This window comes from Daucus carota, chromosome 8, assembly GCF_001625215.2.
Source record: "Daucus carota subsp. sativus chromosome 8, DH1 v3.0, whole genome shotgun sequence".
Lineage (NCBI taxonomy): Eukaryota > Viridiplantae > Streptophyta > Magnoliopsida > Apiales > Apiaceae > Daucus > Daucus carota.
In genome coordinates this window covers 33,288,567-33,314,440 of record NC_030388.2, presented here as the reverse complement: position 1 = coordinate 33,314,440, position 25,874 = coordinate 33,288,567, and the positions used below count along the sequence as shown (strand labels likewise).

Here is a 25,874-nt window from a genome sequence, read left to right as displayed (position 1 = left end):
AAACTATATTACATCATTGCTTACATCATGAATTTAATCATGCAGCTCTATTATTGCTTTGCATTATTGTAGATCCATGATTGTCTTTAATTATTGGTGTCCAGAATTTTCTTGATGATGTCATTGCTTATGTCATCTTAGTGGTTGCATCATCACCTGCATCACTACTGCATCATTGCTGCATTATCACTGCATCATCCAGTGAGATTATTTTGATGTAGTAAAATTCTTTCCATTTCCCTTGCTCTTTGTCGTTTGTAGATTAATGTCATTTCTTCTCTAAGTCCATAAAGGAGAAAATTCATTTGTTCTTCATCTGACTCAAAGTTGCTGAGATTTCTTTGATATGTGTCGATCAGGGTTTCAACCCATATTTCTAGGGTTCTAACTTTCTCTTTCTTTTTCTTTAATTTTCTGAATACTTGTCGAATCGTATTCATGCTGTAAGATTGCTAGATTCCACGAGTTTTTTGTATAACCAATCTCTTTTGAGCCTTATTCGTAGTTCTTTATCATGAAGTGCCCACAATTCAGCAGTTTTGTTTTCAGCTGCGACTCTAGCTGAGTGCATTTCATGAAATGAACCATATCTGGTTAACACATACTTATTGTATGCTAATTGACTTTTTATCTTTAAGTTTTCCAACTCCTTGGCTGTTTCTTGAATCTTTGGATATATCATACTAAGCTTTCTTTCCTGCTTATTAAGCTTGCGAAATCTTTCCTTGATTGGATCCATTATTGAGTTTGGGCGTATTGGAGATTCTCCTCAAAATCTTCAGGGGATTCCTCTGTGATTGACATATTGGTATTACCATCATCTTCATCTTCATCATCCGAAAATGAAGCAATTTCTAATAGCTTCTTTTGAATTTCTTTTTTAGAAGCTTGAGGATATTTCCTTCTCAAGGTCTCTTTAAGAGATTTTAGAGGATCTTTTATTTCCTCTTTTTCCTGAAGTTTTAACTTCTCTTGATTTTTATTTTTACAATACTGAATATCAGCTTTCAACTGTTTAACAGTTTCTTCAGTATTAAACTTATTCCACCATTTATATTTAAATTGGCGAACTAAGGTAGGAAGACCTTTATTAAAGTCTTGAATTTGCTTGGTAGCATATTCCCAAGTCCAGATCCATGGTAGGTTATAAACCATCATTAATTTCATCATAGGAATATCATTCCCTTCATTTGAACATTTGCAACATTCTTCCTTATATCCAGGAAATAAGAGATATAACTCTTCTGGTAAAACATTAATTTTGGGACCAAATTTTTCCCACCAATGAATACTCCAATTTGGAGGATCATTAAGAACAAAATCAGACATAAATCTGAAAAACCAAGTATGTTTAAAATCTGGATTATTATAATAAAAACAATTATACCAAGCATCCTTATAATCCCAGTAGGTATAAGGCATATTTGGATAATTGGTCATTTGTCTAGTCCTATTAGGATCTAGTCCCCAATCTGTTGGAGATAACATCTTTTTAAAAGACGCTTTAGAAAAGCTATAGGGAGCATGTTTATTTTGTTGGGTATTTCCACCTCTATAAAAGTGTTCAAATTCAACACTTTGAGTTTCTTTGAGAATTGTTTCATAAAATAATCTGGTATTATTGGATCCTTTTAAAGGATAGTGATTATAGGGTTCAAAATATCGTGATGCAATATAATTAGCATCTGAAAACCATTTAAGGTCAGAATTTTCCAAAGTAAGTATTACTTCACAGACATTTGAGGTGTAGATATCATCTACTTGTTCTCTTTTAAGAACATCTTTTAGAGAAGATCTATTTTCTCTGGTATTACCACTTGTGGATCCTCTGGTATAACCACCACGATTCATAGTTAATTTCCCTCTTTCTCTGGAGAGGGTAATCCCTGTAAAAATTCTCTAGTCAAATAGTCTGGAAGAGAATTTGATTCTCCTTTTATATATTCAATTTGAAAATCAAATATTGATAATAAAGCTTGCCATCTTGCAAATTGTTGTTTTGCAACTAAATTCTTTATATCCTTTTCAAGGACTTCTTTAACTGAAGAGCAGTCAATTCTAAGAAGAAAATTTTGATTTAATAAATCATCCTGAAATTTGAACAAACATTTTAATACAGATAGCATTTCTTTTTTAACAGTAGAATAATTTAATTGTGTTTTATTCCAATGTCCTGAAGTATATCTTAATAATTCTTCTTTTTTACTATCAGGATTTACTTGTTTTAAAATACCACCATATCCAATATTGGATGCATCTGTTTCTACTATTTTAAACCATTGAGGATTTGCTAAATAAATACAAGGTATTGTTTTAGTTTTTAACTTAATTTTTTGAACAGCTTTAGTATGCTCTTCTGTCCATGGTACTGGATTTTTATTTAATCTTTTATATAATATACTAGTATCTTGAGCTAAATTTTTATAAAAATCAGCAATATAATTTAAACTTCCTAAGAATCTTTGTAACATTTTCTTATCAGTAATCCTATCAGGAAAATTATCAGCAAAAGTTAAAGATCTTTCTATAGGAATTATTGTTCCTTGGTTTATATTATGTCCTAGAAATCTAATTTTTGTTTGAAATAAATTTATTTTAGTTGGTGATAAAACTAATCCATTCTTTTTAACAATATCAATAAATGTATTTAAATGTTTAAAATGCTGATCAATATTATCAGAAAATATTAATATATCATCAATATATACTATGCAAAATTGTGAATGAGGAATAAATATGTCATTCATTATTTTCTGAAATTCTGAAGGGGCGTTTTTTAAACCAAAAGGCATTACTGTCCATTCATATTGTCCAAAAGGAACAGTAAATGCAGTTTTATACCTATCTTTAGGTTCTATTTGTATCTGCCAAAAACCTGATTTTAAATCAAATTTAGAAAATATTTTAGCTTGACTTATTCTATTTAATAGGTCTTTTTTATTAGGAATAGGATATCTAATCCATTTTAATGCTTTATTAAGCGGTTTGTAATTAATTACTAGTCTTGGAGTTCCTCTTTCTATTTCTGACTTTTTATTGACATAAAAAGCAGCACAACTCCAAGGAGACTTACTTGGGGTTATTAGTCCTTTTTCTAATAAAATATCTATTTCCTTTTTACAAAATTCTAACATCTCTTTATCCATTTGAGATGGTCTTGCTTTAGTAGGGATTTTATCCTCTGTAAATCCTTCATCATATGGTAAACTTATCATGTGTTTCTTTCTTTCCCAAAAAGCATTAGGTAAAGTATTACACACTTCTTGTTGTATTGTTATTTCTAATTGTTTTATCTTTTCTTGTATAACATTTTCTTTTATTTTTTCTTCTATTGTTAATAAATTTATTTCTTGTTTTAGTGAATTGCTATGGTTTTGTTTATACTCTAAATTTTTCTTTAATATATTAATATTGTTTATAGGTAATTCATTTACATTTTTGGTTATAGGAGTAGTTATAAAATTATAGGATATATCAATCCCATTTATTTTAGTATATATTCCTGATTGATCTATGGTCATTGGTTGTATACTATTAAGGAAAGGTGTTCCTAATATTATTCCTTGTGATAAATAAGGAACCATTATAAATGTATAATTTAAACATGTTCCTTGATTACAAATTGCAACATTTGTCAATTTATATTTAATCCATAATTTACTACCATCAGCAGTACTTAAATCTTGCTTAGTTTTCTCATAGTATTGGGTTGGAATTAGTCCTTCTCTTATGCAGTTTATGTCTGCACCACTATCTACCAAAGCTATAGTAGACAGAGTAAATGTATTATTAATCACAATGGTTATATTAATATACCATTTTTGATAAGTAATTTGGTGTATATTACACAAAAATTGATTAGAAGTTTCTCCTACCTCTCTAGGAGTTATATTTCCAGGAGTAGAACAATTATTTTCTAATTGTTTTACTCTTTGTTTTAATTCATTTATTTCTTTTTTCTGAGAATTTAATTCTTCTTTTAAATCTTTAAGAGTTATAGGTCTCTCAGATTGATTATTAAATCTAGCTATCACTTCTTGTAAAGTATAAGGGGTATAAATTTGAGGTTGTTTTTGGGGTTTTTCCCTAGGTGTTTCTTTTACCTGGTTCAAATATTGTTCAATCATTTGTCTTTTCTGAATAGGGTCATTTATTTTCTCTATCATATCTAAAATAAATTGATCAGAACTACTTAAGACATTGATGCTTAAACCATTCATGTTTAGGTTAGCTATATAAGGGTCATTACTTGTTTTACAAGCGCATATTTCTTCTTCAGATTCAGAAGTACTATCCTCAATATCAGAATCATGTATATCACATATTTCATTAGAATCATAATCAGATATATCAGAATCTATAATTTCAGACTCAATAATATTATAAATTTCCTGTTTTACAGAATCATCTAAAGACAAAGTACTTATTTTCTTTTTAAGCATGCATTTATTTGCATAATGACCTTTTTTGCCACACTTATGACATGTTACAGATTTAATAAATTGTTTCTTAGGAATTTTCTTTTTAAAATTCTTTTTAGGTATGTAATCTTGATAGTGTTTTTTCTTTCTCCTTTTCCTAAACGGATATGGTTTCTTCTGAGATTTTTTATGAACTTTTCTATCCTTTATTAAGGGATAACTAAATTGTTCACAAAATTCTCCTATTTCTTTTCTATGATTAATTCCTTGTTTTTTCAATTGTGCTTTTAAATTTAAATCATTACACAGATTTAATCCTTCTGCTATCATTTCATTAGTTAATTCTCCATAAGTATAGTGATCTAAGGGTATTTCTAATTCATTATGTTTTGTTCTTAATCTATTTCTAATTCTTTCTGCAAATAATGCAGGTAATCCTGAAATATATTTCTCTTTCCAAAATGTGGAATTTCCATCTTGTCTATGCATAATTTTAGACAAAAATACATCTTTATACCATCTAAAATGAGTAAGTGTAGGGCATCTTAGATTTATTAGTAATTCCCTACTGCAGTCCATTGTATGGAAAGCATTTCCTACAAAATGTTTTAAAATTGTTTGAATTAATGTGTAAACACTATCTTCCTGATATTCAGATTTTATTACACTATTATCAGGTGAATTAGAATGTATTAATTTTTTAGCTTGTAAAATTTCTTCTCTTTGAAATGGTGTTAGAATATTATCCCACCATCCTTTAAGTTGTCCTGTAAATCCTGCTATTATAAAACTAGCAATATTTGCATCTGTATTACCATTAGCTTTACATATTGTAGAATACATTAACATTTTGTGTAGAACAGCAAATATTTGTTGCTCTGCACAACCATCTATGTTCCATTCATAGATTTGGTCTGCTGAAAAACTTGATTTTTCTGTATTTATAAAATTTTCTTCAAATAATACATCCATAGGTGTTGGCCTAGGATAGTAGTATCGTCCATAAGGAACTTTATTTTTTAAAGGTCTTTTATCAAATTCAATTTTATTCAAGGATTGATTGATTTCCTGGTTTTCATTATCTAAGGATTGAAATTTGATTGTTTAATTGGGCTAATTCTGTTTCACTGATATTATCTTCTTCTTCAGTTTCTTCTTTATTTATAACTGCTACTGAAGACGAAGACTCAGTTATATTTTCTTTTTGTTTTAATTCTTCTAGTTTTGAAACTAACGCATTAACTAAATTTGTTTCTTTTTTAGATTGAAGATTAAAGGGTGTATAAACTGGCGGAGGAATTAAAACTGTTTCCTGTTTTACAGGAGTAGAGGGTTTTATAGATTGCTGTATTTTTTCTAGCATTGTATTAGTATTATTTTCTACTCTAGTTAATTGTTTCCCTAGAGTATGCAAATGCATATTTGAGAAATTATTTTGAGATAATATTTTCTCATGAGTGGTATTTTCTGTAAATGTCTCAGATATAGCATGAGCAGTTACCGGGTTTCCATTCATTGTAGTTAAAAATATTTTATTCTCTATTGGAGGGTGTAAAGAGGTTAGTTTAGGGCCATGTGTTGTTTGTCATTCTTTATAATAATTATTAATCATATTTATTTGAGGAAATTCATTTTGTGTCATGAAAAACCAATCTACAAAATTTAATATAATTTTATGTTCTTCAAGATGTTTATAAAACAAATCTTTAAATTCTAAAGTTTTCTCTTTAGAATAACTCTTAAAAAACCATTCTCTAAAAACCTTATATTTAGGTTGATTAAATTCATTATTAATCTTATTTCTGTCTATTTCAAATTCTTGAATACTATTTAATTCTAATACATTTATAGAGAAATTCATGTCACTAAAAGTTGGTGATCCTATCTTATCCTTGGCTTTATAAATAGCATGAGGAATTTGATTATTTGATTCTTTAATTCCTACTACATTTTCTGTTTCTATTCTGGTAGGAATAGATGAAGTAGAAGCTCTTCCTGATTGACTTAAAGTTTCAAAATTAGTTATATTAAACCTTGCTATTCTTCCTTGTTGACCAAAATATATTTCAACATTTCCATCAGGGGTTTCAACTATTTGTTCTATTTCTCTATTTTCATTTTTATCTGAACTGGGAACCTTAGCTCCAGGTAATAACCACTTTTCTGGTAATGTTATTTCAGACCATGATATAGTTTTAGGAATAGATATAAATGATTTAGCTAAATTAGCTTCAAATAATGTTGTTTTACATTTAACATCAAATTTCTTAGCTTTGGGTGCTAAGGTATTTAATACCTTAAAACTGACTCTATAAATTAAAGCTATATTTTCTGTTCCTGTTTTCATATCATAACCACTAGTTTGTATAAACAGAGTTAAAACATCTGATATATTTTTATCTGTAAGTGATACCTCAAAATTAGGATAACAGTTGAAATAAACAGGGCCTTTACATAGACTAGTCTCAACTAATCCTAGTAAAGCGTCTGTAAATTTATTATGTCTATTATCACATAAGGCTACACACATAGATGTATTTAAACCTTCTCGAGTTAAAGGTTTGAAACCTATTTGTACACATCCTAGATGTAGAAAATTATATTGATCCTTATATCTCTTAACATCATCATTTATTAATGATATTGTTTCATAAGTTTCAGATATAGGTATAGTTTTCTCTACAGTTTTAATTATCATTTTTGATTTTAAATCAAAAGTACCTATCTCATAAATTTCTGTTGGTTTAACCTTAGGTAATGACCAATCTTTAAGATGTTGTTCTAAAAGTTCATATTCTATTTCATTACTATTCTTGACGAAATCCTTATTTAGCTTAGTATGTTTACCAAATCCTATTGATCTTAGCATGTTTTAAGAACTTTAATTCTTAAGTCAATAGCTCGGCTGTCAACGACTGATTACGTGGATAATAAACCCTAACACGCCTAACTCTGGCTAACGGGCAAGACTCCACAACGCGACTTGGGACCGATCGACTACGACGATAAGAAATTAAAGTACTTAATAACACCAATTTTCAACAGAATACTGGCTCTGATACCAACACAACAAGGACCGGTGATAAGGATTATAATCTGACACAACAAGGACCGGTGATAAGGATTATAAAGGACCGGTGATAAGGATTATAATTACATACAAGTTATGAACTTGATTAATGAAAACAGGTATATTTAAACAGATATAATCTGTAATTTAAATTATAAAGATAAAGATTAAGAATACTTACACGAGTTATTAGGCAAAGCAACTCCACTCACCGGGCCGGAAACTGTAAACATTTGACCAATGATGAAAGAAATTAGTTCAAACATTTAGATATTCAATGCTTTGCATTTTGGACAGATAACTGAAAATTTTTCAACAAACAGGTGTCAATAAGATGCAAATGGTATTGTTATTATAATATATTATTATTATTAAGTGATTTGCTCGCAAAGCTTCCCTCATCGACGGAGTAAAAGAAAAGAATTCTGACAAAGGTATAAATAGAGATGCACTGCCTACTTGACAACATACTTACCTGGATGGGGTCAATGGGTGATCATTGAGGCCCATGGCCTAGGGAAGCAACTTCCATTGCACTTTGGAAGTTCCAAAGGTCTACCCAAGTGGTGGACCTACATCATAATTTGTGTTAGGGGGGGCTTGCGTCCGCGCAGCCCCCGCAAATATAGTCAAGCATTTGCTGTGGTTTACGATAATGTATATTGTTTTATAAACTTAACACGCTCACATTATTTTTAAAAATATTCCTACTATATTCACATTAATAAATATCAAGATAAATAAAAAGTTGGACTCATTTTCTCACTTGCGACCAAGCATATACATATGGTATTGTTAAGTTGGTTTCATTTCACTTTACTCGCATAGTTGGCAAGTCCATATTAAGTGAAATCAAATATCTCAGTAATAACATATGGTTCGAAGATTTTTTGTTCCTCAAAAAAATCTTTTAAATCTTGGTAAATTGTAAGTGTTTTAACAAACTGGAATGTCTGTGTTTCAAATGAGTTGTTAAGGCTAAATTTGATGTTTTTTTTCTGTTGGCTTGCAGTAACAACATATTTGATCAGGCAACGGATTTAATTGCATAGTAATATATTATCATTACATAATTTATCTTTAGAAGCCCAAGAGCAGCAGCAAAGAAATGATCTCCATACCTGATTTGAATGGACGTACGAAACAAGCTTTGAATATCAGGACCAATCGAATGCTAATTCCCATTTCAGCTTGAATGTCCCGTCTCAACTCCAAAAGTTAAAAAGGTTTGAAGAGATTATACTTTTAAAAAGTGATACCTACATTTCAGAATGAAAATCAGAAAGATTTAAATTACTGAGTGTGTACAGATTCAGCTTTAAGTTTTTCTTTGATAAAAATAGAGACGATTGCCAGAAGAACATATTGTGGAAACTCATATCGGATGAAGATTGACCCCAAGTATTACAAATTACTTTCCCATGGATTTTTTTAATTTAAAAAATGGTATTAATTTTCTAATACTAAGATCATACACGTTTTTTTCTTTTGTAGCTTCATAAAACAGAAAGCTGATAATACCACCACGAGTTATTTTGTGTTGAGAGTTGTGGGGCTCGGCTTATAAACAAAGCCTGCCAAACATTCTAGGCATACCTTTCTCGGCCTTTTGGCTAAGATCAAGTGTAGTATCTGTTCTTATCAGTTTAATATCTGATATGTGGGCCAATGGTCCACACGATATTAAATTAATTTTTTAAGGGGGAAGGCCCACCACAATAGCTTCCTATTGGGGTTTTCGAGAGTCGCCCAAGTGCTGCACTACTGCTCGGGCCAGGCTCACCCCACCAAAACAGTCTCACAACCTTGCTTGTCTATTTTAGTAGAACACGTTTTTATCATCACTTAAGATATCGTAAGAAAATTTATAACAACCGGCAACATATAATATAACGATAATGTCACTCTCATAGATGGTATAGAGAAAAAGTTACCCAGAATAATTTTATTCTTAAGCTAGTAATAAAGAAAGACTCTATAATGTATATTGTTTTATCAACTTAACACGGTAATTTTTTTTAAATATATTCTTACTATATTCACATTAATATAACGAAAAATAAAAAAGTTAGGCTCATTTTCACAATTACCACTAAATATATACACATGGTATTGTCAAGTTGTTTTCTACAAAAATATTATTTGATGGCTAAGTGAAAGAATGACAAAACTTTGTTGGTTTGTTGACTGAACATCTCTTAGAATGACACAACTTAAAGGGTTACATAAAGCATTTAACTCTCATAATAATATACAGTGGGGAACTGATCTTCGTACCTCTTTTGCGGAAAATACACCGACCAACACAGCTCCCATCTCAACTTTCCCCAGTCTCAACTCCGAAAACTAGAAGCTCGATGGAGAGCATATGTTTTTGAGGAGCGACGCTGCATGTAAAGAGTTTACACCGTTCCAACTTTTCTCGCGCCTGTCATCCAAGGCAAAGCAACTCCACTCACCGGGCCGCAAACTGTAAACATTTGACCAATGATGAAAGAAATTAGTTCAAACATTTAGATATTCAATGCTTTGCATTTAGGACAGATAACTAAAAATTTTTCAACAAACAGGTGTCAATAAGATGCAAATGGTATTGTTATTATAATATATTATTATTATTAGGTGATTTGCTCGCAAAGCTTCCCTCATCCACGGAGTAAAAGAAAAGAATTCTGACAAAGGTATAAATAGAGATGCACGGCCTACTTGACAACATACTTACCTGGATGGGGTCAATGGGTGATCATTGAGGCCCATGGCCTAGGGAAGCAACTTCCATTGCACTTTGGAAGTTCCTAAGGTCTCCCCAAGTGGTGGAGCCTACATCATAATTTGTGATAGGGGGGCTTGTGTCCGCGCAGCCCCCACAATTATAGTCAAGCATTTGCTGTGGTTTATGATAATGTATATTGTTTAATCAACTTAACAAGCTCATATTATTTTTAAAAATATTCCTACTAGATTCACATTAATATCATGATACATATGGTATTGTTAAGTTGGTTTCTCACATAGCGTCAACTCCATCATTTCACTTTTCTCGCATAGTTCGCAACTCCATATTAAGTGAAATCAAATATCTCAGCAATAACATATGGTTCGAAGATTTGGTGTTCCTCAAAAATCTTTTAAATCTTGGTAAATTGTAAGAGTTTTAACAAACTGGAATGTCTGTGTTTCAAATGAGTTGTTAAGGCTAAATTCGATGTTTTTTTTCTGTTGGCTTGCAGTAAGAACATATTTGATCAGGCAACAGATTTAATTGCATAGTAATATATTATCATTACATAATTGATCTTTATAAGCCCAAGAGCAGCAGCAAAGAAATGATCTCCATACCTGATTTGAATGGACGTACGAAACAAACTTTGAATATCAGGACCAATCGAATGCTAATTCCCAATTCAGCTTGAATGTCCCGTCTCAACTCCAAAAGTTAAAAAGGTTTGAAGAGATTATACTTTTAAAAAGTGATACCTACATTTCAGAATGAAAATCAGAAAGATTTAAATTACTGAGTGTGTACAGATTCAGCTTTAAGTTTTTCTTTGATAAAAAAAGAGACGATTGCCAGAAGAACATATTGTGGAAACTCATATCGGATGAAGATTGACCCCAAGTATTACAAATGACTTTCCCATGGATTTTTTTAATTAAAAAAATGGTATTAATTTTCTAATACTAAGATCATACACGTTTTTTTCTTTTGTAGCTTCATAAAACAGAAAGCTGATAATACCACCACGAGTTATTTTGTGTTGAGAGTTGTGGGGCTCGGCTTATAAACAAAGCCTGCCAAACATTCCAGGCATACCTTTCTCGGCCTTTTGGCTAAGATCAAGTGTAGTATCTGTTCTTATCAGTTTAATATCTGATATGTGGGCCAATGGTCCACACGATATTAAATTAAATTTTTAAGGGGGAAGGCCCGCCACAATAGCTTGCTATTGGGGTTTTCGAGAGTCGCCCAAGTGCTGCACTACTGCTCGGGCCAGGCTCCCCCACCAAAACATAGTCTCACAACCTTGCTTGTCTATTTTAGTAGAACACGTTTTTATCATCACTTAAAATATCGTAAGAAAATTTATAACAACCGGCAACATATAATATAATGATAATGTCACTCTCATAGATGGTATAGAGAAAAAGTTACCCAGAATAATTTTATTCTTAACCTAGTAATAAAGAAAGACTCTATAATGTATATTGTTTTATCAACTTAACACGCTAATTTTTTTAAATATATTCTTACTATATTCACATTAATATAACGAAAAATAAAAAAGTTAGGCTCATTTTGACAATTACCACTAAATATATACACATGGTATTGTCAAGTTGTTTTCTACAAAAATATTATTTGATGGCTAACTGAAAGAATGACAAAACTTTGTTGGTTTGTTGACTGAACATCTCTTAGAATGACACAACTTAAAGGGTTACATAAAGCATTTAACTCTCATAATAATATACAGTGGGGAACTGATCTTCGTACCTCTTTTGCGGAATAAACACCGACCAACACAGCTCCCATCTCAACTTTCCCCAGTCTCAACTCCGAAAACTAGAAGCTCGATGGATAGCACATGTTTTTGAGGAGCGACGCTGCATGTAAAGAGTTTACACCGTTCCAACTTTTCTCGCGCCTGTCATCCAAGGCAAAGCAACTCCACTCACCGGGCCGAAAACTGTAAACATTTGACCAATGATGAAAGAAATTAGTTCAAACATTTAGATATTCAATGCTTTGCATTTAGGACAGATAACTGAAAATTTTTCAACAAACAGGTGTCAATAAGATGCAAATGGTATTGTTATTATAATATATTATTATTATTAAGTGATTTGCTCGCAAAGCTTCCCTCATCGACGGAGTAAAAGAAAAGAATTCTGACAAAGGTATAAATAGAGATGCACTGCCTACTTGACAACATACTTACCTGGATGGGGTCAATGGGTGATCATTGAGGCCCATGGCCTAGGGAAGCAACTTCCATTGCACTTTGGAAGTTCCTAAGGTCTACCCAAGTGGTGGACCTACATCATAATTTGTGTTAGGGGGGGCTTGCGTCCGCGCAGCCCCCGCAAATATAGTCAAGCATTTGCTGTGGTTTACGATAATGTATATTGTTTTATAAACTTAACACGCTCACATTATTTTTAAAAATATTCCTACTATATTCACATTAATATCATGATAAATAAAAAGTTGGACTCATTTTCTCACTTGCGACCAAGCATATACATATGGTATTGTTAAGTTGGTTTCATTTCACTTTACTCGCATAGTTGGCAAGTCCATATTAAGTGAAATCAAATATCTCAGTAATAACATATGGTTCGAAGATTTTTTGTTCCTGAAAAAAATCTTTTAAATCTTGGTAAATTGTAAGTGTTTTAACAAACTGGAATGTCTGTGTTTCAAATGAGTTGTTAAGGCTAAATTCGATGTTTTTTTCCTGTTGGCTTGCAGTAACAACATATTTGATCAGGCAACGGATTTAATTGCATAGTAATATATTATCATTACATAATTTATCTTTAGAAGCCCAAGAGCAGCAGCAAAGAAATGATCTCCATACCTGATTTGAATGGACGTACGAAACAAACTTTGAATATCAGGACCAATCGAATGCTAATTCCCATTTCAGCTTGAATGTCCCGTCTCAACTCCAAAAGTTAAAAAGGTTTGAAGAGATTATACTTTTAAAAAGTGATACCTACATTTCAGAATGAAAATCAGAAAGATTTAAATTACTGAGTGTGTACAGATTCAGCTTTAAGTTTTTCTTTGATTAAAAAACAGACGATTGCCAGAAGAACATATTATGGAAACTCATATTGAATGAAGATTGACCCCAAGTATTACAGATGACTTTCCCATGGATTTTTTTTATTTTAAAAATGGTATTAATTTTCTAATACTAAGATCATACACGTTTTTTTCTTTTGTAACTTCATAAAACAGAAAGCTGATAATACCACCACGAGTTATTTTGTGTTGAGAGTTGTGAGGCTCGGCTTATAAACAAAGCCTGCCAAACATTCTAGGCATACCTTTCTCGGCCTTTTGGCTAAGATCAAGTGTAGTATCTGTTCTTATCAGTTTAATATCTGATATGTGGGCCAATGGTCCACACGATATTAAATTAATTTTTTAAGGGGGAAGGCCCGCCACAATAGCTTGTTATTGGGGTTTACGAGAGTCGCCCAAGTGCTGCACTACTGCTCGGGCCAGGCTCACCCCACCAAAACATAGTCTCAACCTTGCTTGTCTATTTTAGTAGAACACGTTTTTATCATCACTTAAAATATCGTAAGAAAATTTATAACAACAGGAAACATATAATATAAAGATAATGTCAGTCTCATAGATGGTATAGAGAAAAAGTTACCCAGAATAATTTTATTCTTAACCTAGTAATAAAGAAAGACTCTATAATGTATATTGTTTTATCAACTTAACACGCTAATTTTTTTTAAATATATTCTTACTATATTCACATTAATATAACGAAAAATAAAAAGTTAGGCTCATTTTCACAATTACCCTAAATAAATACACATGGTATTGTCAAGTTGTTTTCTACAAAAATATTATTTGATGGCTAAGTGAAAGAATGACAAAACTTTGTTGGTTTGTTGACTGAACACCTCTTCGAATGACACAACTTAAAGGGTTACATAAAGCATTTAACTTGCATAATAATATACAGTGGAGAACTGATCTTCGTACCTCTTTTGCGGAAAAAGAACCGACCAACACAGCTCCCTTCTCAACTTTCCCCAGTCTCAACTCCGAAAACTAGAAGCTCGATGGAGAGCATATGTTTTTGAGGAGCGACGCTGCCTGTAAAGAGTTTACACCGTTCCAACTTTTCTCGCGCCTGTCATCCTAGGCAAAGCAACTCCACTCACCGGGCCGGAAACTGTAAACATTTGACCAATGATGAAAGAAATTAGTTCAAACATTTAGATATTCAATGCTTTGCATTTTGGACAGATAACTGAAAATTTTTCAACAAACAGGTGTCAATAAGATGCAAATGGTATTGTTATTATAATATATTATTATTATTAAGTGATTTGCTCGCAAAGCTTCCCTCATCGACGGAGTAAAAGAAAAGAATTCTGACAAAGGTATAAATAGAGATGCACTGCCTACTTGACAACATACTTACCTGGATGGGGTCAATGGGTGATCATTGAGGCCCATGGCCTAGGGAAGCAACTTCCATTGCACTTTGGAAGTTCCTAAGGTCTACCCAAGTGGTGGACCTACATCATAATTTGTGTTAGGGGGGGCTTGCGTCCGCGCAGCCCCCGCAAATATAGTCAAGCATTTGCTGTGGTTTACGATAATGTATATTGTTTTATAAACTTAACACGCTCACATTATTTTTAAAAATATTCCTACTATATTCACATTAATATCAAGATAAATAAAAAGTTGGACTCATTTTCTCACTTGCGACCAAGCATATACATATGGTATTGTTAAGTTGGTTTCATTTCACTTTACTCGCATAGTTGGCAAGTCCATATTAAGTGAAATCAAATATCTCAGTAATAACATATGGTTCGAAGATTTTTTGTTCCTCAAAAAAATCTTTTAAATCTTGGTAAATTGTAAGTGTTTTAACAAACTGGAATGTCTGTGTTTCAAATGAGTTGTTAAGGCTAAATTTGATGTTTTTTTTCTGTTGGCTTGCAGTAACAACATATTTGATCAGGCAACGGATTTAATTGCATAGTAATATATTATCATTACATAATTTATCTTTAGAAGCCCAAGAGCAGCAGCAAAGAAATGATCTCCATACCTGATTTGAATGGACGTACGAAACAAGCTTTGAATATCAGGACCAATCGAATGCTAATTCCCATTTCAGCTTGAATGTCCCGTCTCAACTCCAAAAGTTAAAAAGGTTTGAAGAGATTATACTTTTAAAAAGTGATACCTACATTTCAGAATGAAAATCAGAAAGATTTAAATTACTGAGTGTGTACAGATTCAGCTTTAAGTTTTTCTTTGATAAAAATAGAGACGATTGCCAGAAGAACATATTGTGGAAACTCATATCGGATGAAGATTGACCCCAAGTATTACAAATTACTTTCCCATGGATTTTTTTAATTTAAAAAATGGTATTAATTTTCTAATACTAAGATCATACACGTTTTTTTCTTTTGTAGCTTCATAAAACAGAAAGCTGATAATACCACCACGAGTTATTTTGTGTTGAGAGTTGTGGGGCTCGGCTTATAAACAAAGCCTGCCAAACATTCTAGGCATACCTTTCTCGGCCTTTTGGCTAAGATCAAGTGTAGTATCTGTTCTTATCAGTTTAATATCTGATATGTGGGCCAATGGTCCACACGATATTAAATTAATTTTTTAAGGGGGAAGGCCCACCACAATAGCTTGCTATTGGGGTTTTCGAGAGTCGCCCAAGTGCTGCACTACTGCTCGGGCCAGGCTCACCCCACCAAAACAGTCTCACAACCTTGCTTGTCTATTTTAGTAGAACACGTTTTTATCATCACTTAAGATATCGTAAGAAAATTTATAACAACCGGCAACATATAATATAACGTATAAAGAAAAAGTTACCCAGAATAATTTTATTCTTAAGCTAGTAATAAAGAAAGACTCTATAATGTATATTGTTTTATCAACTTAACACGGTAATTTTTTTAAATATATTCTTACTATATTCACATTAATATAACGAAAAATAAAAAGTTAGGCTCATTTTCACAATTACCACTAAATATATACACATGGTATTGTCAAGTTGTTTTCTACAAAAATATTATTTGATGGCTAAGTGAAAGAATGACAAAACTTTGTTGGTTTGTTGACTGAACATCTCTTAGAATGACACAACTTAAAGGGTTACATAAAGCATTTAACTCTCATAATAATATACAGTGGGGAACTGATCTTCGTACCTCTTTTGCGGAAATACACCGACCAACACAGCTCCCATCTCAACTTTCCCCAGTCTCAACTCCGAAAACTAGAAGCTCGATGGAGAGCATATGTTTTTGAGGAGCGACGCTGCATGTAAAGAGTTTACACCGTTCCAACTTTTCTCGCGCCTGTCATCCAAGGCAAAGCAACTCCACTCACCGGGCCGAAAACTATAAACATTTGACCAATGATGAAAGAAATTAGTTCAAACATTTAGATATTCAATGCTTTGCATTTAGGACAGATAACTAAAAATTTTTCAACAAACAGGTGTCAATAAGATGCAAATGGTATTGTTATTATAATATATTATTATTATTAGGTGATTTGCTCGCAAAGCTTCCCTCATCCACGGAGTAAAAGAAAAGAATTCTGACAAAGGTATAAATAGAGATGCACGGCCTACTTGACAACATACTTACCTGGATGGGGTCAATGGGTGATCATTGAGGCCCATGGCCTAGGGAAGCAACTTCCATTGCACTTTGGAAGTTCCTAAGGTCTCCCCAAGTGGTGGAGCCTACATCATAATTTGTGATAGGGGGGCTTGTGTCCGCGCAGCCCCCGCAATTATGGTCAAGCATTTGCTGTGGTTTATGATAATGTATATTGTTAATCAACTTAACACGCTCATATTATTTTTAAAAATATTCCTACTAGATTCACATTAATATCATGATACATATGGTATTGTTAAGTTGGTTTCTCACATAGCGTCAACTCCATCATTTCACTTTTCTCGCATAGTTCGCAACTCCATATTAAGTGAAATCAAATATCTCAGCAATAACATATGGTTCGAAGATTTGGTGTTCCTCAAAAATCTTTTAAATCTTGGTAAATTGTAAGAGTTTTAACAAACTGGAATGTCTGTGTTTCAAATGAGTTGTTAAGGCTAAATTCGATGTTTTTTTCTGTTGGCTTGCAGTAAGAACATATTTGATCAGGCAACAGATTTAATTGCATAGTAATATATTATCATTACATAATTGATCTTTATAAGCCCAAGAGCAGCAGAAAAGAAATGATCTCCATACCTGATTTGAATGGACGTACGAAACAAACTTTGAATATCAGGACCAATCGAATGCTAATTCCCAATTCAGCTTGAATGTCCCGTCTCAACTCCAAAAGTTAAAAAGGTTTGAAGAGATTATACTTTTAAAAAGTGATACCTACATTCAGAATGAAAATCAGAAAGATTTAAATTACTGAGTGTGTACAGATTCAGCTTTAAGTTTTTCTTTGATAAAAAAAGAGACGATTGCCAGAAGAACATATTGAGGAAACTCATATCGGATGAAGATTGACCCCAAGTATTACAAATGACTTTCCCATGGATTTTTTTAATTAAAAAAATGGTATTAATTTTCTAATACTAAGATCATACACGTTTTTTTCTTTTGTAGCTTCATAAAACAGAAAGCTGATAATACCACCACGAGTTATTTGTGTTGAGAGTTGTGGGCTCGGCTTATAAACAAAGCCTGCCAAACATTCCAGGCATACCTTTCTCGGCCTTTTGGCTAAGATCAAGTGTAGTATCTGTTCTTATCAGTTTAATATCTGATATGTGGGCCAATGGTCCACACGATATTAAATTAAATTTTTAAGGGGGAAGGCCCGCCACAATAGCTTGCTATTGGGGTTTCGAGAGTCGCCCAAGTGCTGCACTACTGCTCGGGCCAGGCTCCCCCACCAAAACATAGTCTCACAACCTTGCTTGTCTATTTTAGTAGAACACGTTTTTATCATCACTTAAAATATCGTAAGAAAATTTATAACAACCGGCAACATATAATATAATGATAATGTCACTCTCATAGATGGTATAGAGAAAAAGTTACCCGGAATAATTTTATTCTTAACCTAGTAATAAAGAAAGACTCTATAATGTATATTGTTTTATCAACTTAACACGCTAATTTTTTTAAATATATTCTTACTATATTCACATTAATATAACGAAAAATAAAAAGTTAGGCTCATTTTGACAATTACCACTAAATATATACACATGGTATTGTCAAGTTGTTTTCTACAAAAATATTATTTGATGGCTAACTGAAAGAATGACAAAACTTTGTTGGTTTGTTGACTGAACATCTCTTAGAATGACACAACTTAAAGGGTTACATAAAGCATTTAACTCTCATAATAATATACAGTGGGGAACTGATCTTCGTACCTCTTTGCGGAATAAACACCGACCAACACAGCTACCATCTCAACTTTCCCCAGTCTCAACTCCGAAAACTAGAAGCTCGATGGATAGCATATGTTTTTGAGGAGCGACGCTGCATGTAAAGAGTTTACACCGTTCCAACTTTTCTCGCGCCTGTCATCCAAGGCAAAGCAACTCCACTCACCGGGCCGGAAACTGTAAACATTTGACCAATGATGAAAGAAATTAGTTCAAACATTTAGATATTCAATGCTTTGCATTTAGGACAGATAACTGAAAATTTTCAACAAACAGGTGTCAATAAGATGCAAATGGTATTGTTATTATAATATATTATTATTATTAAGTGATTTGCTCGCAAAGCTTCCCTCATCGACGGAGTAAAAGAAAAGAATTCTGACAAAGGTATAAATAGAGATGCACTGCCTACTTGACAACATACTTACCTGGATGGGGTCAATGGGTGATCATTGAGGCCCATGGCCTAGGGAAGCAACTTCCATTGCACTTTGGAAGTTCCTAAGGTCTACCCAAGTGGTGGACCTACATCATAATTTGTGTTAGGGGGGGCTTGCGTCCGCGCAGCCCCCGCAAATATAGTCAAGCATTTGCTGTGGTTTACGATAATGTATATTGTTTTATAAACTTAACACGCTCACATTATTTTTAAAAATATTCCTACTATATTCACATTAATATCATGATAAATAAAAAGTTGGACTCATTTTCTCACTTGCGACCAAGCATATACATATGGTATTGTTAAGTTGGTTTCATTTCACTTTACTCGCATAGTTGGCAAGTCCATATTAAGTGAAATCAAATATCTCAGTAATAACATATGGTTCGAAGATTTTTTGTTCCTGAAAAAAATCTTTTAAATCTTGGTAAATTGTAAGTGTTTTAACAAACTGGAATGTCTGTGTTTCAAATGAGTTGTTAAGGCTAAATTCGATGTTTTTTTCCTGTTGGCTTGCAGTAACAACATATTTGATCAGCAACGGATTTAATTGCATAGTAATATATTATCATTACATAATTTATCTTTAGAAGCCCAAGAGCAGCAGCAAAGAAATGATCTCCATACCTGATTTGAATGGACGTACGAAACAAACTTTGAATATCAGGACCAATCGAATGCTAATTCCCATTTCAGCTTGAATGTCCCGTCTCAACTCCAAAAGTTTAAAAAGGTTTGAAGAGATTATACTTTAAAAAGTGATACCTACATTTCAGAATGAAAATCAGAAAGATTTAAATTACTGAGTGTGTACAGATTCAGCTTTAAGTTTTTCTTTGATTAAAAAACAGACGATTGCCAGAAGAACATATTATGGAAACTCATATTGAATGAAGATTGACCCAAGTATTACAGATGACTTTCCCATGGATTTTTTTAATTTTAAAAATGGTATTAATTTTCTAATACTAAGATCATACACGTTTTTTTTCTTTTGTACCTTCATAAAACAGAAAGCTGATAATACCACCACGAGTTATTTGTGTTGAGAGTTGTGAGGCTCGGCTTATAAACAAAGCCTGCCAAACATTCTAGGCATACCTTTCTCGGCCTTTTGGCTAAGATCAAGTGTAGTATCTGTTCTTATCAGTTTAATATCTGATATGTGGGCCAATGGTCCACACGATATTAAATTAATTTTTTAAGGGGGAAGGCCCGCCACAATAGCTTGCTATTGGGGTTACGAGAGTCGCCCAAGTGCTGCACTACTGCTCGGGCCAGGCTCACCCCACCAAACATAGTCTCAACCTTGCTTGTCTATTTTAGTAGAACACGTTTTTATCATCACTTAAAATATCGTAAGAAAATTTATAACAACAGGAAACATATAATATAAAGATAATGTCAGTCTCATAGATGGTATAGAGAAAAAGTTACCCAGAATAATTTTATTCTTAACCTAGTAATAAAGAAAGACTCTATAATGTATATTGTTTTATCAACTTAACACGCTAATTTTTTTAAATATATTCTTACTATATTCACATTAATATAACGAAAAATAAAAAGTTAGGCTCATTTTCACAATTACCCTAAATAAATACACATGGTATTGTCAAGTTGTTTTCTACAAAAATATTATTTGATGGCTAAGTGAAAGAATGACAAAACTTTGTTGGTTTGTTGACTGAACACCTCTTCGAATGACACAACTTAAAGGGTTACATAAAGCATTTAACTTGCATAATAATATACAGTGGGAACTGATCTTCGTACCTCTTTTGCGGAAAAAAACCGACCAACACAAGCTCCCATCTCAACTTTCCCCAGTCTCAACTCCGAAAACTAGAAGCTCGATGGAGAGCATATGTTTTTTGAGGAGCGACGCTGCCTGTAAAGAGTTTACAACAACTTTACTTTTTACTCCGTCTATTATTTATCTTTTGCCGAGCAAATCACTTAATAATAATAATATATTATAATAACAATACCATTTGCTCTTATTGACAACCCGCGGTTTGTTGCAAAAATTGTCAGTTATCTGTCCAAATGCAAAGCCATTGAAATATCCGAAAAATGGTTGAACTATTTTCTTTCAATCATTGGTCAAATGGTTTACAGTTTCCGGTCCGGCCCGGTGAGTGCAGTTGCTTTGCCTAGGATGACAGTCCGAGAAAAGTTGGAAACGGTGTAAACACTCTTTACAGGGCAAAGCGTCGCTCCTCAAAAACATATGCTCCCATCGAGCTTCTAGTTTCGATTGGACTGGGGAAAGTTGAGAAGGGAGCTGTGTTTGGTCGGTTCGTTGTTTCCGCAAAAGAGGTACGAAGATCATTCTCCACTGTATATTTTATGCAAGTTAAATGCTTTTATGTAACCCTTTAAGTTGTGTCATTCGAAGGAGGGGTTCATCAACAAACCAACAAGTTTTTGTCAAGTCTTTCTGTTAACTTAGCCATCAATAATTATTTGGTGTAGAAAACAAACTACAATACCATGGGTATGTATGTAGGGTATGGTTGAAAATGAGGCACCAGCCTAACTTTTTATTTTTCGTTATATTAATGTGATATAGTAAGAATATATTTAAAAAAATTAGCGGGTTAGTTGATAAACAATATACTTATAGAGTACTTTCTTTATTAATAGTTAAGAAGAAAATTATTCTGGTAACTTTTTCTCTATACCATTATAAGAGACTGACATTATCGTTATATTATATTTTCCTGTTGTTATAAATTTTCTTACGATATGTTAATTACCGTGAGATAAAAACGTGTTTCTTCATCTAGCACTACAATAGACCCGCCAGGTTTGCGACTATGTGTTGGTGGGGTGCGCTGGCCGAGCAGTAGTGCACAAGAAGCACTTGGGCGACTCGCCGTAACCCCAATAGCAAGCTTAGGTGGCGGGGGGCCTTCCCCCCCGTAAAAATTATTTAATAATCGTGGGGACCATTGGGCCCACATAGCAGATATTAAACTGATTAAGAACAGAGACTCCTTGAGCTTAGCCAAAAGGCCGAGAAAGGTATGCCATGAGATGATTGTTGGGCAGGCTTGTTTTATAAGCCGAGCTCAAACTTCAACACAAAATAACTCGTTGGTGGTATTATCAGCTTTCTGTTTATGAAGTACAAAAGAAAAAACGTATGTCTTAGTATTAGAAAATTAATACCATTTTGGTTAAAATAAAAAAAATCCAGGGGAAAGTCAGCTGGTAATCCTTGGGGTCAATCTTCATTTCAATATGAGTTCCGATATATTTCTCTGCAATCGGCCTTTTTTAATCAAAGACAAAACTTTAAAAAGCTGAATCTGTACCACTCAGTTAATTAAATCTTTTGATTTCATTCTGAAATGTAGGTATCATTTTTAAAAGTATACTCTCTTCAAAACTTTTAAACTTTTGGTAGTTGAGACGGGTACATTCAAGCTGAAATGGGGAATAGCAGCGATTGTCCGATGATTCAAAGTTTTTTCCTGTAAGTTCATTCAAATCAGGTATGGAGATATTCTTTGCTGCTGCCTTGGGCTTCTAAAGATACAATTATGTAATGATAATATATTACTATGGCAATTAAATCCGTTGCTTCAAATATGTTGTTACTGCCAACCAACAGGAAAAAAACATCGAATTTAGCCTTAACAACTTCATTTGAAAACACGACATTCCGTTGTTAAAACACTTACAATTTACAAATTTAAAAGATTTTTTTCGGAGGACAAATAAATCTTCGAACCATTGTTATTACTGGAGATATTGATTTCAACTTAACTATGAGCTTGCCAACTATGCGATTTTAAAGTGAAATGAAACCAACTTAACAATACATATGTATATGCTGTCCGCATAGTGAGAAAATGGTCCAACTTTTTATTATCATGATCATTAATTGTGAATATGTAGGATATTTTTTAAAAATTAATGTGAGCGTGTTAAGTTTATAAAACAATATACCATTATCGTAAAACACCGCAAATGCTTGACTATATTTGCGTGGGGCTGCGCGAGACGCAAGTCCCCCCCTAACACAAAAATTATGATGTAGGTCCACCCTTGGTAGACCCTTAGGAAAATGACTCCAAGTGCACAAGGGAGTTGCTTCCTTAGGCAGTGGGCCTCATATGATCTACCCATTGAGCCCCCATCCAGGGAAAGTATGTTTCAAGTGGCAGTGCACTCTCATTTATAACTTTGGTCAGAATTCTTTTTTTTACTAGCTCCCGTCGAGATGAGGGAAGCTTTTGCGAGTCAAGCATGCACTTAAGTAATAATAATATTTATAATAACATATCATATTGCATCTTATTGAACCACATGCTTTGGTTTTAGAAACATTTCATTGATCTGTCCATTAATGCAAAGCATTGAATAATCTAAATGTTTGAAAGCTAATTTGCTTAATTCTTTCATTGGTCAAATGTGTTACAGTTTTCCGTCGGCCCGGTGAGTGGAGTTGCTTTGCTTGGTGACAGGCGCGAGAAAATGTGGTGGTGAACGGTGTAAACTCTTTACATGCAGAGTCGGACTCCTCAAAACCATATGCTATCCCTCGAGCTTCTAGTTTTTCAGGAAGTTTGAGACTGGGGAAAGTTGAGATGGAGACTGTGTTGGTCGGTGTTTTATTCGCAAAGAGGTACGAAGATCAGTTCCCCACTGTATGATTATATATAGAGTTAAATGCTTTATGTGAACCCTTTCGTTGTGTCCTTCTAAGAGATGTTCCAGTCAATCAAACCAACAAAGTTTTGTCATTCTTTCAGTAGCCATCAAATAATTTTTTTGTAGAAAAAACAACTTTACAATACCATAGTGTAATATATTATAGTGGTAATTGTCAAAATGAGCCTAACTTTTTTATTTTTCGTTCTATTAATGTGAATATAGTAGAATATATTAAAAAAATTAGCGTGTTAAGTTGATAAACAATATCACTTATAGAGTCTTTCTTTCTATTACTTAGGTTAAGAATACAACTTATGTCCGGGTAACTTTTTCCTCATTCCATCTATGAGGGGACATTATATGTATCATTATATGTTGCCCGGTTCGTATAAATTTTCTACGATATTTAAACGTGATGATAAAAACGTGTTCTACTAAAATAGACAAGCAAGGTTGTGTGAGACTATGTTTGTGGTGGGGGGGAGCCTGGCCCGAGCGTAGTGCACACTTGGGAGACTCTCGAAAGCCCCCAATAGCAGCAGTTGTGGCGGGCACTTCCCCACTAAAAATGTTATTTAATATGCGTGTGGACCATTGGCCCACCATGACAGATATTAAACTGATAATTGCAACAGATACTACCACTTGATCTTTAAGCCCAAAAGGCGAGAAAGGTCTGCCTGGAATTTTGGCAGGCTTAGTGTTTTCGAGCCGAGCCCCACACTCGCAACATAAAAATAACGCGTGGTGGGTTTATCAGCTTTCCTTTTAATGAAGCTACAAAAGAAAAAAACGTGTAGGATCTTAGTAATTAGAAAATTAATACCATTTTTTTTAATTAAGAAAAATCCATGGGAAAGTCATTTGTAATCTTGGGGTCAATCTTCAATCCGATTTAAGAGTTTCCATCTAATATGTTCTTCTGGCATCGGTCTCTTTTATCATAAGGAAAAACTTAAAGCTGATGAAATCTGTACACCTGCAGTAATTTTAATCTTTCTGATTTTCATTCTGAAATGTAGGTACACTTTTTATAAAGTATAATCTCTTCACACCCTTTAACTTTTGGAGTTGCGGACGGGAAACATTCAAGCTGATATGGAATGACATTCGATTGGTCCTGATGTCAAAGTTTTGTTTCGTACGTCCATTCAAATCAAGATGGAGATCATTTCTGTTGCTGCTGCTTTTGGGCTTATAAAGATAATTATTGTAATGATATATTGCTATAATTAAATCTGTGCCTGAATCAAATATGTTCTTACTGCAAAGCCAAGCCACGAAAAAAAAACATCGAATTTCGGGCCTTAACAACTCATTTGAAAACACAGACATTCCTAGTTGTTAAAACTCCTACATTTACCAAGATTTAAAAAGAATTTTTGCGGAACACCAAATCTTCGAACGCATATGTTATTGCTAGATATTTGATTTCACTTAATATGGAGTTGCGAACTAGCGCGAGAAAGTGAAATGAAGGGTGACGCTATATTTGAGAAACCAACTTAAACAATAACAGATGTATCATGATAAATATGTGAATCTACGTAGGAATTTTTTTAAAATAATATGAGCTGTTAGGTTTTTAAACAATACATTATAATAAACCACAGCAAATGCCTGACAAATTGTCGGGGGGCTGCGCGGACACAGCCCCCCTATCACAAATTAGATGTAGGCTCCAAGAAATTTTTCAACTTGGGGAGATAGCTTAGTCAATGGAAGTTGCTTCCCTAGGCACATGGGCCCCTCAAGATCACCATTGACCCCATCCAGGTAGTATGTTGTCAATAGGCCCGTGCTCTCATTATCCTTTGTCAGAATTCTTCTCGTTTAACCGTCTCCGCTGGATGAGGGAAGCTTTGCGAGCAAATCACCTCAAATACTAACATATATTATAATAAACAATACCATTTACCATCTTATTACACCTGGTTTGTTGAAAAATTTTTTAGATGTATCTGTCCTAAATCAAGCATGAATATCTAAGTTTGAACTAATGTCTTTCATCATTGGTCAAATGTTGCTAGTTTTCGGCCCGTGAGTGGAGTTGCTTTTGGCCTTGGATGACAGCGCGAGAAAAGTTTGGACGG

The 25,874-nt window shown here is 33.3% G+C and overlaps 1 long non-coding RNA gene and 14 other non-coding genes across 16 annotated transcripts; 12 read left to right on the top strand and 3 right to left on the bottom strand.

Moving 5' to 3' along the window:
• The first annotated feature begins 7,958 nt into the window (after positions 1-7,958).
• Positions 7,959-8,112, top strand: LOC135149045 (U1 spliceosomal RNA). Its single transcript, XR_010287108.1, has one exon. It is a non-coding gene; the product is annotated as a U1 spliceosomal RNA (small nuclear RNA).
• A 971-nt stretch (positions 8,113-9,083) lies between these two features.
• On the top strand, positions 9,084-9,279 carry LOC135149077 (U2 spliceosomal RNA). The gene has a single exon (XR_010287139.1). It is a non-coding gene; the product is annotated as a U2 spliceosomal RNA (small nuclear RNA).
• Positions 9,280-10,205: 926 nt separating this feature from the next.
• Positions 10,206-10,359, top strand: LOC135149020 (U1 spliceosomal RNA). Its single transcript, XR_010287083.1, has one exon. It is a non-coding gene; the product is annotated as a U1 spliceosomal RNA (small nuclear RNA).
• Positions 10,360-11,301: 942 nt separating this feature from the next.
• LOC135149071 (U2 spliceosomal RNA) lies at positions 11,302-11,497 on the top strand. Its single transcript, XR_010287133.1, has one exon. It is a non-coding gene; the product is annotated as a U2 spliceosomal RNA (small nuclear RNA).
• Positions 11,498-12,345: 848 nt separating this feature from the next.
• On the bottom strand, positions 12,346-15,586 carry LOC135148414 (uncharacterized). 2 transcript variants are annotated; one of them, XR_010286588.1, is made up of 5 exons: positions 15,315-15,586; positions 14,673-14,769; positions 14,228-14,420; positions 13,074-13,211; positions 12,346-12,528 (listed from the first exon to the last, which is right to left on the bottom strand). It is a non-coding gene; the product is annotated as an uncharacterized LOC135148414 (long non-coding RNA). The 2 variants fall into 2 exon arrangements; XR_010286589.1 differs by lacking the exon at positions 14,673-14,769.
• LOC135149026 (U1 spliceosomal RNA) lies at positions 12,424-12,577 on the top strand. Its single transcript, XR_010287089.1, has one exon. It is a non-coding gene; the product is annotated as a U1 spliceosomal RNA (small nuclear RNA).
• On the top strand, positions 13,545-13,740 carry LOC135149079 (U2 spliceosomal RNA). The gene has a single exon (XR_010287141.1). It is a non-coding gene; the product is annotated as a U2 spliceosomal RNA (small nuclear RNA).
• Positions 14,665-14,818, top strand: LOC135149025 (U1 spliceosomal RNA). The gene has a single exon (XR_010287088.1). It is a non-coding gene; the product is annotated as a U1 spliceosomal RNA (small nuclear RNA).
• A 199-nt stretch (positions 15,587-15,785) lies between the features above and the next one.
• Positions 15,786-15,981, top strand: LOC135149055 (U2 spliceosomal RNA). The gene has a single exon (XR_010287117.1). It is a non-coding gene; the product is annotated as a U2 spliceosomal RNA (small nuclear RNA).
• A 901-nt stretch (positions 15,982-16,882) lies between these two features.
• On the top strand, positions 16,883-17,036 carry LOC135149021 (U1 spliceosomal RNA). Its single transcript, XR_010287084.1, has one exon. It is a non-coding gene; the product is annotated as a U1 spliceosomal RNA (small nuclear RNA).
• A 937-nt stretch (positions 17,037-17,973) lies between these two features.
• LOC135149084 (U2 spliceosomal RNA) lies at positions 17,974-18,168 on the top strand. The gene has a single exon (XR_010287146.1). It is a non-coding gene; the product is annotated as a U2 spliceosomal RNA (small nuclear RNA).
• A 923-nt stretch (positions 18,169-19,091) lies between these two features.
• Positions 19,092-19,245, top strand: LOC135149024 (U1 spliceosomal RNA). Its single transcript, XR_010287087.1, has one exon. It is a non-coding gene; the product is annotated as a U1 spliceosomal RNA (small nuclear RNA).
• A 965-nt stretch (positions 19,246-20,210) lies between these two features.
• LOC135149081 (U2 spliceosomal RNA) lies at positions 20,211-20,405 on the top strand. Its single transcript, XR_010287143.1, has one exon. It is a non-coding gene; the product is annotated as a U2 spliceosomal RNA (small nuclear RNA).
• A 1,538-nt stretch (positions 20,406-21,943) lies between these two features.
• LOC135149092 (U2 spliceosomal RNA) lies at positions 21,944-22,147 on the bottom strand. The gene has a single exon (XR_010287153.1). It is a non-coding gene; the product is annotated as a U2 spliceosomal RNA (small nuclear RNA).
• A 2,109-nt stretch (positions 22,148-24,256) lies between these two features.
• LOC135149091 (U2 spliceosomal RNA) lies at positions 24,257-24,459 on the bottom strand. The gene has a single exon (XR_010287152.1). It is a non-coding gene; the product is annotated as a U2 spliceosomal RNA (small nuclear RNA).
• Between the last annotated feature and the right edge of the window lie 1,415 nt (positions 24,460-25,874).